This window comes from Euprymna scolopes, chromosome 12 (genome assembly GCF_053919585.1).
Source record: "Euprymna scolopes isolate OS-2025 chromosome 12, ASM5391958v1, whole genome shotgun sequence".
NCBI classification, from domain to species: domain Eukaryota; kingdom Metazoa; phylum Mollusca; class Cephalopoda; order Sepiida; family Sepiolidae; genus Euprymna; species Euprymna scolopes.
Genome location: NC_136493.1, coordinates 89,903,960 through 89,918,367, shown reverse-complemented (window position 1 = coordinate 89,918,367; position 14,408 = coordinate 89,903,960). Strand labels below are relative to the sequence as shown.

Below are 14,408 nucleotides of genomic sequence, written 5' to 3'. Positions count from 1 at the left end.
AAGTAGAGTAGAAAGTTGACTTTGGGTTTACTTTCTGCAGCCTCATAACTCTCGCTTCCTTTATTTTGTTCTTTAGTCCTCACATTTAATGAGTGATATTACTGTTTTCTGGGTCAGAATCTATCCATCTCAATTATTGTTGGCTAGTTTTTAACTTTGAAGTAATATTTTTCTTTTTAAACTTCTTACATCAAGTGGCTTCATACTGTGTCTGGAATGATTTTTATAAAAACATACAATTAGCATTTTTATGATTTATAAGGCTGTATGTCTGTCTGTCTGGCTATATATTTTCAAACTATATCTCTTCCAAAACTAAAAGTCAGAGCAGCGCTGGGAGCCTCAAATGATTGGAATTTTTACGGACTGCTTTTTATGGGTCTCTAGCCGGTTAAAATAGTTTTTAAGGGGTCAAAAATAGGTTAAAATAGTTTTTAAGGGGTCAAAAATGGGTAAAAATTGAAAAATTGTTAAACATTTTGTACATTCATCTTAGTTTATTTTTGATTTTTAATCAGTTCAAATGCATGTCATGTTGGTACATTGGTAACGTCACCAGCTTTGAATGCTACAGTTTAGGTTTCGATTCTAGCTGATGGCACCCAAAATACTTATTTTTTAATTTTTAAATCACAACTCTAATCATATATAAGAAATCTGGACAAATTAAAATATCATAGTTAAATGTATTTTACACTCGGGCAAAGCACCCCTCTTCTGCTAGTTTATTTCTAAAATTATAAACATGTTTTTCTAATTTTTAATTGCTTACGATTAAAAATTATTTTATCTTTCATATCAATTATTATTCATCAATATTACTGTCTATTATTGATGTCATTTAATCAAAACGCGGATTCCATGAACAAAGCTTCTTTCTTAGAACTGCATGCCTGTGGAACTCTGTTCCGTCTGCCTGCTTCCCTCCGGACTACAACTTGGATGTCTTCAAGTCCAATGTTAACAAGTTCCTAATGAACCGCCCCCTTAATTAAACACTTCATCAAATCTCCACACTAACGTAATGTACTTGCAATAACCCTTATCCCTGAGTGGCTTCCGGGCCTTGATAAGTGGTGATCACTGTGTAAAAAAAAAAAAAAATCATAAATTTTTTTATATAAAATATTTTGTTAAAATTTAAAATGTAAGTAAATTTCTCCTGATTTTTGTAAAAGGTTAGAGTAAATAATTGATACCATGGTCATTGTCACAAAAAATGCAAAGTGATTTAAAAGCCTTTAAACTGGCAATTTTTTAGTAGATGGGAGTTCCTATTTACTTGCCTTCCCACAAGGGCAGAGTCAGACACAAGGTCGGTTTTTAATGTGGGGAAATCCAGCTCCCCAAAAAGAGGCACTCTGGATAGGAACAAAAATAAAAATTACCTCAGTCTAAAAGGATTTTTCCTCCACTGATGGAGGTCAGAAAAGGTGAAGTGTAGTATCAGAACAGATACTACACTGTGATCTTGACCAAAAGGCGAAATGAAATTATTTTTAATAAGATATTTGTGAAGTTAAAATAATTTTATTAGCATTTAATCATTAAATTAATTCAATTGCTAGCTGTCATAAAATATGCTTAAATATATTTTAATTCATGCAGATTTTGTATTTATGATTACAGAACCAATTCTCTATTGAATATTATATTGTACCTAATATATAGTAGTGATTTAAAAAGATTAAAAAAATATTACTTAGGTGTCATCAACTAGAACCAAAACATTTGGCGCTCCAGTTGCATTCTATACTGTATAAGCTATCCCCAGGTAGATAAGAAAGGTTTTAAAATATAAATTTTAAATCAAGTAACATTTTTAGATCTGCTACAGCATCTTTATAAAAAACCTGTCCGTCCAACCATCAGTTTTTTTTACCTTTAGTTTGTCATGCTTGAGCCTGAGAAAAATAAAAAAAGGAAAACGTGAATGGAAATATCTTAAAAATAGATTCTTCTTGGATTATTCAAACAACTGTGCTCATCTTGGGTGTTATTCTTAGGTTTCGGTTGAAGTAATCTCTGACCTTCTTGAGGTGCACCATGTTGAATTTTAGAATATTTATATCGAACTCAGTAATCTGTATGGAATTTCAAACAGAACCCTTATTTAATCAACATGAGTAACATGCAGTCGTTCCATCATCCACAACTGGGTAGACGTCTTAAGTAACTCAAAGTTGCATTCTTAATATCACCTGCACTGTGGTTTGAACCTTCAACCGTCAGAAGAGTGTCATTAAGGACTAAATTTTACTTAATATTTTATTTGCTATGCTATGGGTCCAATAATAAAAATATAATCCAAATAATCCAAATTATCAATCCTCATTGCAAAAATTTAGAAGCAGATTTCTTTTTTTTTTTCATATGATTGAGCTATTAAATAATACAGTTGTGTGTTCATTTGAAAAATTATGCTTTCCAGCAGTGAATTTTGTTAATATGAAAATTTTTCTTTTATTTAATAGCTTTTTTTTTTCATTGAACATTTTAATACAAAATATTTAATGATGCATCAGGGTTGTATTATGTTGCAAATAACTTTTTTTCTTTTTTTTTAAAAGGATCCATTAAAATTGACTGTGTAGAAGGCAAAGCGAAAAATAGAAGAGAGAACTCCATTCACATGCAAGCAGACATGTTTTAACAGAGATTCGTAGAGAATGAACAAGAAGGTTTTCTAATCCTTTTTTTTTTTTTCTTGAGTCAAGAGATAATGCGCACACAACTGATTATATAATTTCATAGTTCACAATGATCTTTATGAATGGCGGCATTAAATCCTTAATAACATTTGAAAGATGGAGATTAAGGATTAATTTGACTCATCAAAATGAAATAATTGAATGCTGACCTTTATTGTGGCCAAGTCAAAATGATTGGCAGGTCAACATAATTTGATGTGCTACAAGTGGAATTAAATATGGGGATCAAAACAAGGACATCCTTTCAAATGTCATAAGACACAAAGAAAATATAATTTTTGTTTTTAAGTATTTTTATGTTAACAATTAGCATCACTTTTTTGAGATGAGAATTTATTATTTGTATTATTTGAATCGAAATAATATTAATACTGTAATTTTAATTAGATTTTGATTAACCCATTTCATAGGAAATGATTTTTTAATGCTCTAATCCATGGCTGCAGAATTCATAGGATTTAACAGTATCATCTTTACATTTGAGATCAAATGGTTATAGTTTTTACAAAAACAAATCTGTAAACTCTAATCAGAATAAAAGTATATGTTCAGTGATGTCGTTACAGTTTTTATAGAAAATAGCTCTTAATGAGGTGGAATTAGTAGGGTTAGTGATGTTTTGAAATTTTTTTTGCTGATCAAGGTTTCACAGTCTAGGTTTGGTTTATCTGTCTTTGTTTTTTTATGGAAATCGCTCAAGACAAAGCATGAAACCACTTGATATAAGCAGCTAATAAGACCGAAAGATGATTATCACAAAGACAAGAGATTCCTATTGGTCTTAGTCTTGAAAAGACCAAGGTTGTAGGTAGAAGGAAAACAGTGAATAGGAAGAGTTCCACAACCTTGCAGTTCTTGGAAAGAAGCTACTGGAATAAGAAGCTGTATTCCAATGAAGTATTGAAACAGTGAATTGATGAAGACCACTAGATCAACGAGTCAAACAAAATGGAACAAAGGAAGCAGGGAATAGATCAGACAATTCTGAAGAACACATGTCAAAATAGTATTTATAAAAAAAATACTGAGACTAGCAACATCGCATCTGTGAGAGAGAGGATGTAATGAAGAAGAAGGCGGGGGGGGGGCGATCAAATTACAGATACATTTCTGCAACTTATAAAGAACCCTCAAATTGGACAGAGATTCACCAGCCCAAATATGTCAACTGTACTCCATAATGGTCTGATATTAGATTTGTAAAGAACAGTTTATTGCAAATAAACCTTTGAAGTTGTTAACCATTGTAGTTTCAGAAGAGAAATGTGGTTCCAAATAAAATGCCTGTATCATTCCAGAGAAGCTTCGAAATGTAAAAGCTTGCAGATGGAGAATAGCATTTCTGGTAGGGAGCCAATCCAAAGAAGTCCCAAGACAAAGAGCAAAGTTCTTTCGCATGTGAAGAACGAAAAGTATGTGCAGAATTCTAAAAGAACCAGTATATTTTATGGAGTGATTTCAGTTTCTGATTGATTAGTAGCAGAGCATCGTTCCATTTGATCAATCAGGTTTTCCCACCCCCTCTCTATAAATAGAACTTTCCAATTTTTTTGTAATCATACTCTAATAATGCCAAAAATATTGCAACAAAACCATTTTGAGGTTATTTACCGATAGAACATATCACCTATTATAAACAAGTGTATATAATTAATTGAACAAAAGTTGCTATTTGCTTGAGGGAAGGATTCGGAATTCAGTCATCACCATCATATGGTGATGACTGGCATGTGTTGGAAAACTTTTTAAAATTGACTTCCAAACTAACTTTCTCTTAAAGCCACCTTCATCACTTCTTCCGTTTTTTTTTTAACTTCTCCTGCCATCTAATCCTGCTACCCTAGCTATTATGCATCTACTAACTCAAGAACTTTCATCCTTTCTTTCAATGTGACCAAACAAATAAAGTCTCCTGCTTCACACATACCTCTCTATACTGTCAAGATTTAATCTTCCTCTGAGATCATCAGATCTAAGTTTATCTTTAAAAATCACATTACACATCGATCATATCATTCCAATATCATTTCTCTCCATGCAACACATGTCCTTAACTCTCACTGGCCTGATTCCACTTCCATACATCATCATACTTGATAGATCACTCTGCTAGTTAGTCATGGCGCAAGTTTTTCGAACTTACTTTATTCACTCTTAACTCTTGTTATCACCACAGCATTAGTTCCTTCCTGTACTCCAATTTGATCATCTTATGGAAAACGCCAATAGTCTTATCTAAGTATACTTTCTCCATACCCAAGTTTATCCTGTTATTTCATCTATAGTTAGAGAGATGGAAGCATACTTTCCTCAAAGACATGAGAACAACATAATGGTACTAAAATCTTAAAGAAACTTGAATATGGTTCAGATAGGTTTAAAAAAAAAAAACAAAAAAAACTATGATACAATTTGAAACAGTTACGAATGTCGTTTGGAAATGTAACAATCATCTATAAATTAATAGGATAGCGTGTGTGTTATTTATTTTGTGTGTCGCGTTTGCATTCGAGTGACTGTCATTTAATTATGGACTTCCATTTCTTGTAATAAATAATTTTACCAAGAATTCTTCATAAGTTTTGATTTCGGTTTTGATTATAGCTGATGGCACTTAAATTATCTATTTTTTTTTTATAAATAATTTTACCAAGAATTCTTTATAAGTTTTCGTTTCGATTTTGATTATAGCTGAAAGAACTCAAGTTATTTTTTTCACATACTTTACAACAGGACTTTGCGAGCGTTCGTGCTAGCTTAGATAAATACTAGTTATAATTGATATGATAAACTCATTTGAAACTAAAATCCTTCTCTCCGACATTTTATGTTCTTATCAATTTGAATGATTTTTTTCTGTCTTTGCTACTAAATTTAATTTCTGTTTTTATTTGTTTGTTTTTTTTCTATTGTGGTTAATTCAATTCTTTTTTTAGAACTACATTTCCTTCTTTTTTAACAGATCTGAGTCGACAACACGAGATGATTACTCAACTTCAATAAGAAATCTATCAACTCTACTGTTACTTCTCGAATAGTGTTCGATTAAACATTTCAGCACCAACGTTGTTACCACTAGGCTGCATCCAACATTATTATATGCTTTTGACAACATTTCGACACCCTTTACAGGATGAGGGGGCTTAAAAACACAAAAAACAAAAACAAAACAAAAACAAATAATCTCCTCTGTCATGTCATGCACAATCTGAGGTGAATGTCATTTACAGTATTTTGGCAACCTATAGCCAAAGACTGGATTGGTCCAACTGACTACAAAATTCGTTATGGCAATCAAATATGTTGTGATCATTTAAGCACTAGTATAGTACCTATTTACAATGCCTCCCCACGGGACAGAGTTAGACACCAGGGTCGTTTTTTAACGTGGAGAAAAGGTACAAAAATAAAAATTGTCTCAGTCGTGAAGGATTTCTCCTCCACTGAAAGAGAACGAGAAATGGAAGTGCCGCATCTGAAGAACAGATACTACACTTTGATCTTGGCCAAGCACTAGTGTTGTAGGGAAAAAGTATCAACCCACAATTTACCCCTTAGCAATAGATAAAATAACTAGTTTGCAATCAATAGCATTTGCCATTGGTATTGCACTTTGCCATGAAATAACCAAAGAGAATGGACAAACTTGTTTTTAGATGGAAACAATACTTTTACTGGCTGCATGCATAAATGGTAGTTAAATTTAGACTTTCAGGAGTTTTTTCACTTTAGCACATGCAGAAGATATGGTATCATCGCTTTCATATAAAAAACAACAAAAAAAAAACAAAGAAAAAAAAACAAAAACAGAATTCTGTGTTTCTGTTCTGTGAAACAGCTTGCCAAAAGAAGTTGTGATGATGTTTATTATATTCTAATTTAAAGTCACCTTGGACAAACATTCAAACTTTATACTGATATAATTGTCTTGTATATATCATTTGTTGCAATCTACTATTTTTTTGTCAATCGACTTGATTTCATGTTGACTCCATGAAATGCTGAACAAAGAGACGAGGTTTCAATTTCATCTTCTACAATCTAAATAAAATGTATCAACTAATACAACCCCACTTCCCACATCTGAAAATATGTGCTGTCAATTAAAATATCACTACCATAACCAGTCTTCTCAAAATGAATAATGCAAAAAAAATAAAAAAAAAAATAAGATAAAATAAAAATAAGTATCACTACCATAACTAAACAGGCTCCTTTAAATTATCTATATGCTGCTCAACAGGATTCACACTAAATCCCCCCCCCCCTCAAAGGTTTGGTTAGGAAGTGTAGTTTTGATATGTTTTGTGTATATTATCCAACCACTATTGTTCCAATTATTATATTGCCTTCCATCTTGGATCCTGTTTTCACAATACTGCAGTCATTTGCAGGTGATACCTATATCAATACTAGTGCGGATGTTTACCCCTGATTTTTTTTCAGAGATTCATGTAATATTGTAACAGTGTGAAATATCAACATTTCAGACATGATCAAGTCTGGTTGGACCAGAAATCCATGACAGAAAATCATCATCTGCACCATCTGAGCAAGATGCAACACCATTGACATCACAGAAGAGTTTTCTAAGAAGACTTTGCTGGTTTGGTTATGTTTTTTCTAACCCTGAGGATGAATTCATCTGCAAGTTAGCTAATAGTTCCAATCACATTTTCTGGTTGGAAAAAGTGCAGAGACGGCCAACTAAAGATATGTATAGGAACAGTGAAGGAAGCTGGTCCATGCGTTTTCTGTGTTCATTATTAGAACCAGGAATGGCTGCAGTATACAAGAACTCAGTTGCCGATCGGCATAGCTAGACTGCTTTGTGAACTTATTTGAAATCGACTCAACCTACCCCGGGTCAATATTATTATGGATATTGCATCGCAACGTCTATGTCTCCATGACTGCTAGTTTTATGTTTTCTTTGCTTATAGCAACCAACACTTGGAGCTTTTCAAAACATGTTTGTTATGGGACCGTAACCTACCCATTGATGGACTCTTCCAAATACTATATTAGTCGAAAGCCAATTACTACCAGGGATATGGGACTCTACTGATATCCAACTGACAAGAAAGCCTAGTTTGTGCTACCACTTTTCTCTGTATCTTGTTCCTTTTCCAATATATCTTGAAACTTATATTGTGTTCCGAATTGTCTTTTCATTGTCCCAACCTGGGTCCACATCAATGTCATATCACAATCTGGTAGATCTTAAACTGGAGTTGATCACTACCATACAGCCTTGATTTAAAAAGTAATCTTGTCAATGCTGTTGTAATTAATCAACTTCTAAATTAAAACTATACACATTTTAATTTGATAAAAAGGTTACAAGATTTGCAAAGGCCAACAAAACAATGCAGATAAAATCATGTGCTCCTTGGAGGAAAGAGTAACAAAACCCCAAACTCGTCCCTATAAAAGCATCCATTTAAATCTGTTTGATCCGAAATATCCTTGTATCCACAACAGTGTACACAGATATCTCCATTTTGAATGTGACATTTATTTGCATTAGACACTGTCCATTATTCATTAATAAATGAGCAAAAATGTCTAAAAATGCTGCATCTTGTTAAATTAAAATACTGAAAAAGAAATTACTGAATCAATTTTTGTTATTGGGATCAACACCGAAAACACAAATTTTGTTTATTTGAAACCCATGCAATGTTTGAATTTGGTGAAAATTTAATGGAATAGTTTGAATGTGATTCTACTAACAAAATTAAATAGGATTTTTGTTGGAGCTAATACACATTCCTTCACACATACCCCTCTCCAACCATAAAACGCTCACTGCCAATGCGTTGGAAATCAAAATTTCACTTCAGATTCATTTAAATGAATAAATTTATGAAAAAAAAAGAAAAAGAAAAACGAAAAAAAAAAAAAGAAATGGCAATTTTAATTTGATAGATTTCTTTGGATTAAAAAAGTAAAAAAGATGCCAATATTAACGGATTACTAAAATTATAAATCTTGTCTGAATAAATTCCTAAGTTATGGAATTAAGAAAAGCTACTTTCATTCTACATACTTCGTTAGAGATTTTTCCATACTGAATATCTTTTCGAACTGTACACAACTTCCATTTTGGTTAATCTAATAAAACCAAAATATTTAGACATAAAAAAAAAAATCATTGCCACATAAGGCACAGCAGCAGATTGTACAATATTAGCAGCTCAGATAAACATGTGCAGCAGTTCTTTAGGTTTATCTATAGTTAAAAAAACAATCACTGAATCGATTAGGTTTCAAAGATGCCAGAAAATAAGTAAAATGAAAAAGATGACTTTGGGCTCATACCAGTTGACTTTTAATGAACATGGTATCTGTAAACACATGGATAATAAAACTTTGGCTTTTAGTCAGAAAGTTGATTTTTGGTGTGGGGAAAGGTTTATTTTTCTGGGATCCTTAAACCTAATTGATCCGTTTTAAGCACAGGTAGGGGTAGGAGGAACTTTTGAGAGTGACTGTAGTTAGACACGTGTTTGTTGCTAATATTTTGCAACGAAGTGGGGGGGGATGCATACATGAAGCTCAGTTGAGCACTTACAATAAAAATAACAATAGAGCAGAGATAGACTCGCAATGCGATTTTTTTTTTTTGTGAGAAAGGTCAATAGGACATCATTCATTAGATTTCAAAGCTAGTTTTGAACCAAGTCAAGGCAGGAAAGTATTCTCTGAGCAGTTCCTCCTTTTGAACCAAGTCAAGGCAGGAAAGTATTCTCTGAGCAGTTCCTCCTTTTGAACCAAGTCAAGGCAGGAAAGTATTCTCTGAGCAGTTCCTCCTTTTGAACCAAGTCAAGGCAGGAAAGTATTCTCTGAGCAGTTCCTCCTTTTGAACCAAGTCAAGGCAGGAAAGTATTCTCTGAGCAGTTCCTCCTTTTGAACCAAGTCAAGGCAGGAAAGTATTCTCTGAGCAGTTCCTCCTTTTGAACCAAGTCAAGGCAGGAAAGTATTCTCTGAGCAGTTCCTCCTTTTGAACCAAGTCAAGGCAGGAAAGTATTCTCTGAGCAGTTCCTCCTTTTGAACCAAGTCAAGGCAGGAAAGTATTCTCTGAGCAGTTCCTCCTTTTGAACCAAGTCAAGGCAGGAAAGTATTCTCTGAGCAGTTCCTCCTTTTGAACCAAGTCAAGGCAGGAAAGTATTCTCTGAGCAGTTCCTCCTTTTGAACCAAGTCAAGGCAGGAAAGTATTCTCTGAGCAGTTCCTCCTTTTGAACCAAGTCAAGGCAGGAAAGTATTCTCTGAGCAGTTCCTCCTCAAATGTGACAACAGTACTCCTGTGATGCTATTGCCCACCCCTGTGTTGGGAAGTGGGGGAGAAAGAGGAAAGGATATATGACAAAAGACAAGAGAAAATAAGTTTATCAGGTCACCAAAGGTATAGGAAATGGGGTTAGTGGAAAGACAATGAACAGGAAGACAAAAGGAAGCTGAGGTTGGTTGGTTGGTTGGTTGGTTGGTCAAGGTGTGGCAATGATTGAGACAAAGAAAGTTTAAAATTAGTTTATGGTCACTTTTTAGGAGTTACAATGAGGTTTACAACTGTTAGGAACAGTTGGAGGCAGTCGTGTATGCGATGGTTGATGACAGTGACAGTCGAGAATAGTTGCCAATTGGACACAGTTGAATGTAGATCATAGTTCGGAGTAGAAAGAGATGAGCTGATGACAACAGATGAACATGGCATCAGCAGAAGACATAAATGAGAACCTTAGTGTTCAAAGGGTCGATGGTGTCACACACTCATCCAGAATGCAAGTGATATTTGCAGAATGTGTTTTTTGTGTGCCGTTTTATTTTATTTTTATATACTTGTGAACCACTGTGTACCCCTCAGCATGCGTGTGATGACAACATGGCCAAAAGAGAAGATGAAGATGACCATGGAAACAATGTTGGGATTGGCAATGTGTTGAGAAAGGTAGCACCCGTGATGTCACACTTCATCTTGGGAATATTAACATTAACTCGATGACTGTCAACATCAAAAGCTTAAATGTCAGATTACCCACGAGTTATGTCAAATAAAAGCTTACTCCATATCAACTTCGCAATGCTGTCAAATGACTGGTAGACATTGATGTTAACCATCTGCCAATTTGCACTGCACAGAAAAACCATTTTTTTTTTTAAGTTTGTTTCAAAATACTTTTCGATGAGAAAATGAGTTTTTATTTAGAATTCAACCTAATTAAAAAACAAACACAGAAAAATCTTGAAGATATATTCTAAAATTTACTTTTTTTGTTTTATGTTTGTAAATACTTTTTTCGCTAAGAAAATGTACTACAAGTATCAATTTTTTTTAGTTACCAGGAAACTGACAAAAAAGTAAAATAAGTATATATTCATATTTTTATTAAAATAATTTGGAGTGAAAGTATATTTTAAAAGTGTTTGTACCAATATTTATAGAAGTCAATGAGGATTAGTTTTTTTAAGTTGTAAAATATTTTATGGAACGAAGATGTCATATTCCAAAATTTCATTTCTTTTTTTTTTTTTTCAGTTTTATGTTTCTAAATACTTTTTTCGCTCAGAAAATGTTCTACAAACATCAATTTGTTTAGTTACCAGAAAACTGACAAAAAAATAAATAAAATAATTATATATACATATTGTTATTAAAAGTATTTGGAGTGAAAATATATCTTAAAAATGTTTGTACAAATATTTACAGAAGTCAATTAAGATTTGTTTTTTTAACTTGTAAAAATTTTTAAAAATGCGTCTTTGAGGAACTATGCTTTATTTACCAAACTAAATATATACAATTTAACAGATTCTCATTAGATCTGTAAAGTTAAGATTGAGCCTGACAAATACCAGATGGGCCACTCTCTGGAAGTACCAGACCGCATATGTGAAAGGATGGCGAAATCTCCCTGCAAAACATATACAGCCTTGAAGATGGATTCACCAAGCACTTCAATATAATTTGATATAATCGACCCCCTGCCCTGGATGAAAGTTCTGTTCTGAGAGAGTATGCTTTAATTTAGTTTTAACTAAAGTAATGTTTGCAGTTAATATTTATTAAAAAAAAAAAGTAAATTTAAACTTTATACTTAAAATCAAGTTTGAAATAATGCTGATATTAAAAGTTTTAATTTCTGAAAATAATATATTTTACATAGAGATTTTGTCTGTGCCCGTCATTGTAAACATAAAAAATACATTGGAGACTTTGTCTTATTTTGAAATAACAGAGAATTTAACAACTTTACTTTAGAAATGGAAAATATTGCATTTATAGTAAATAATGAATTCCCAACAAATAAAACAGATGCCATGACTGGAAATCGAAACTGAAAACTTGATATTTTCAGTCTGAGTTTCTATCAACTGACCTATTTGGACATTCTTATAGAACTTAAAACATTTTAACAGAATAATTATGGCTTTGTTGTGACAGCATGTATTTATGATCTAGGTCATGTTTCAAAACATAAATTCAAACATAAGAGATAATTGAAAAATGAATAAATGTATAGATAAACATTATCAATAGTATTGGAAAGTTGTAAATTATTTTAATAGTCCCAAGAAATTTATTTTACTTTAATTATGTATTGTATGTAGTTCTTTCACAATTATATAATCCTCCCAGCCAAAATATGCGATCTCTAGTTGCATATCTTTGCTAGGTATACTCCTCACATCATTTTATATACAAAAGCAATTTGAATTCTCTAACAATATAAAACAGTTATTTCTAAGCTCATAATCCAAATACAAAAAGGTTAAAACATTCTTATTTTGCTCAAGTCATCAAATCACTAGAATAAAATATCAAAAAATAGATAAAGAATAATATATGTACTTACCATATAAATATATAAGGCTGAAGTAGCAGAAGTCTGGATGCCTTCTTGTTGTGATGTAAGCATTGTCAGGGACGATTCAGATATGAGGAAGTGGGATGAACTTTGGTACAGGAAATTGGTCAGCCATCTTGTGATTTAAATGCAATTGTCTTGTCATCTTTTGTGTTTTTTTTATGTACTTCAAATTATGAAATACTTCTTTCAAATACATTTTTTTTTTTTTGTAATTGAGTATATCCATATTTTGTCACTGTGATTTATTCCTTGAAAGTTAAAACACTTTCTCCTTATTTTTCAAGTTCCAAACGTCAGGAATAAAATGGCTGCAATTGTCTAATTCTGAAAACGTTTTTCAAATAGCCCAACTCCACTATTCAAATAAGCAAACAATTTTCGATTGAAAATAAAGCTCAATTTATTAAAAATAAAAATAAAATGCTATGTTAATGATATGAAAGTCAACATAGAACTTGTTTGGATAAATTTACATTAATTTTAACCAGGCAACAAATTAGAAATGGAATCTTATAATAAAACAGATTTTTTGTGACGTAAGTTAAAAAAACTGAAATTAAAACCACTTCCTTGACATGAATGACACATACAGACCAATAATGGGTAAGTTTTTAAGGAAAACATGAAAGATAAACCTTTTTTTATAAAATAAAAGAAAAGAGTTTATTTTTGAAGTATTAATCAAGTTACTTGTCCAATTTCCATGAAATTCATGACAAATTGTACAAATTGCAATTGTTAAATATCAAATATTCAAGTTGTGTCCAACAATAACAACAAACATGTTTTAATGTCTTTTAAATATAACAAATGGAGAGAGAAAAGCATTGAATGATAAATTTAATTCATTAAAATATAAAAAAGGGTTTGTTTGACATCCTGAATTGAGAAAAGAAATCAAAAATGTTTCAACAAATGGAAAAGATAATTTGTTCAGTAGCAGGAGAATGAGTAACGGTAAACTGTCATTTTTTTTCATCTTTTCATGTCAGCCATTTGCAAATAATGAAAATGCCATGCATTATAGAAAACTGGACTTAAAACAAAAACAATCAGCAAAATAATGCTGGCCAAGCCGTTGTGAATGTCTCCTAGCTTTATCTGAACACATGTATAATCACATCGTCACTGTGCAATTCGTTATCCATAGCTAAATGGCTCATTGGGGAAGAGGGAGACGATACCTAGATGTAAAATATTAATAATATCGATTCATCTTGCAAATCAATCTTTCCATCCATATAACTATATGTAGAATAAACTTAGGAGCTTCCATGAACATTTATTTACTAGGTTGACCATGACAACAATTTGAAATATGCCGTCTATACTAACATATCATACCAGCAAAATGATTCTTCTGCTGCCAGCGTCAAGATACAGAGCTTGATGCTTCTCAAACTAGTGCTTGTACCATTGGGTTGTATGTGGTATTTCAAAGTTCTTTCTCTGATATGAGTTTCCTTACCAACAATTAAGAGTTAGTCTGCCTTACCATTTAATTACACATTTTCCAAGTGAAAAAGCTTGACAGAAATTGAACATGGTACGTTGAACCCACATAAGTGTTACAACTTCCAATGATTCGCTAGCATATCTTTTTTTTTTGTTGTTTTAAAATACAATAGATTCATTTGTGATTTGAAATAATTCGGTTCACAAGTAGGGTTTGTCTTTTGCTTGATTTCCCCAACTGTCAGAAATATATTTTTTTTCTTCTTCATGAAGATTGCACCCGACATCTTAGGACGCTGGATAACATGAAGGTCGAAACACAAAACTAAGAAGCAATCTGATTAATTCATCAGGACATGATTGGTCCTTT

The 14,408-nt window shown here is 32.3% G+C and overlaps 1 protein-coding gene across 2 annotated transcripts in view; it reads right to left on the bottom strand.

Annotated features, from left to right (window-relative positions):
* Window positions 1-14,408, bottom strand: part of LOC145291416 (activating signal cointegrator 1 complex subunit 3-like) — a 958,449-nt gene that overhangs the window by 785,074 nt on the left and 158,967 nt on the right. The window lies entirely within an intron of this gene.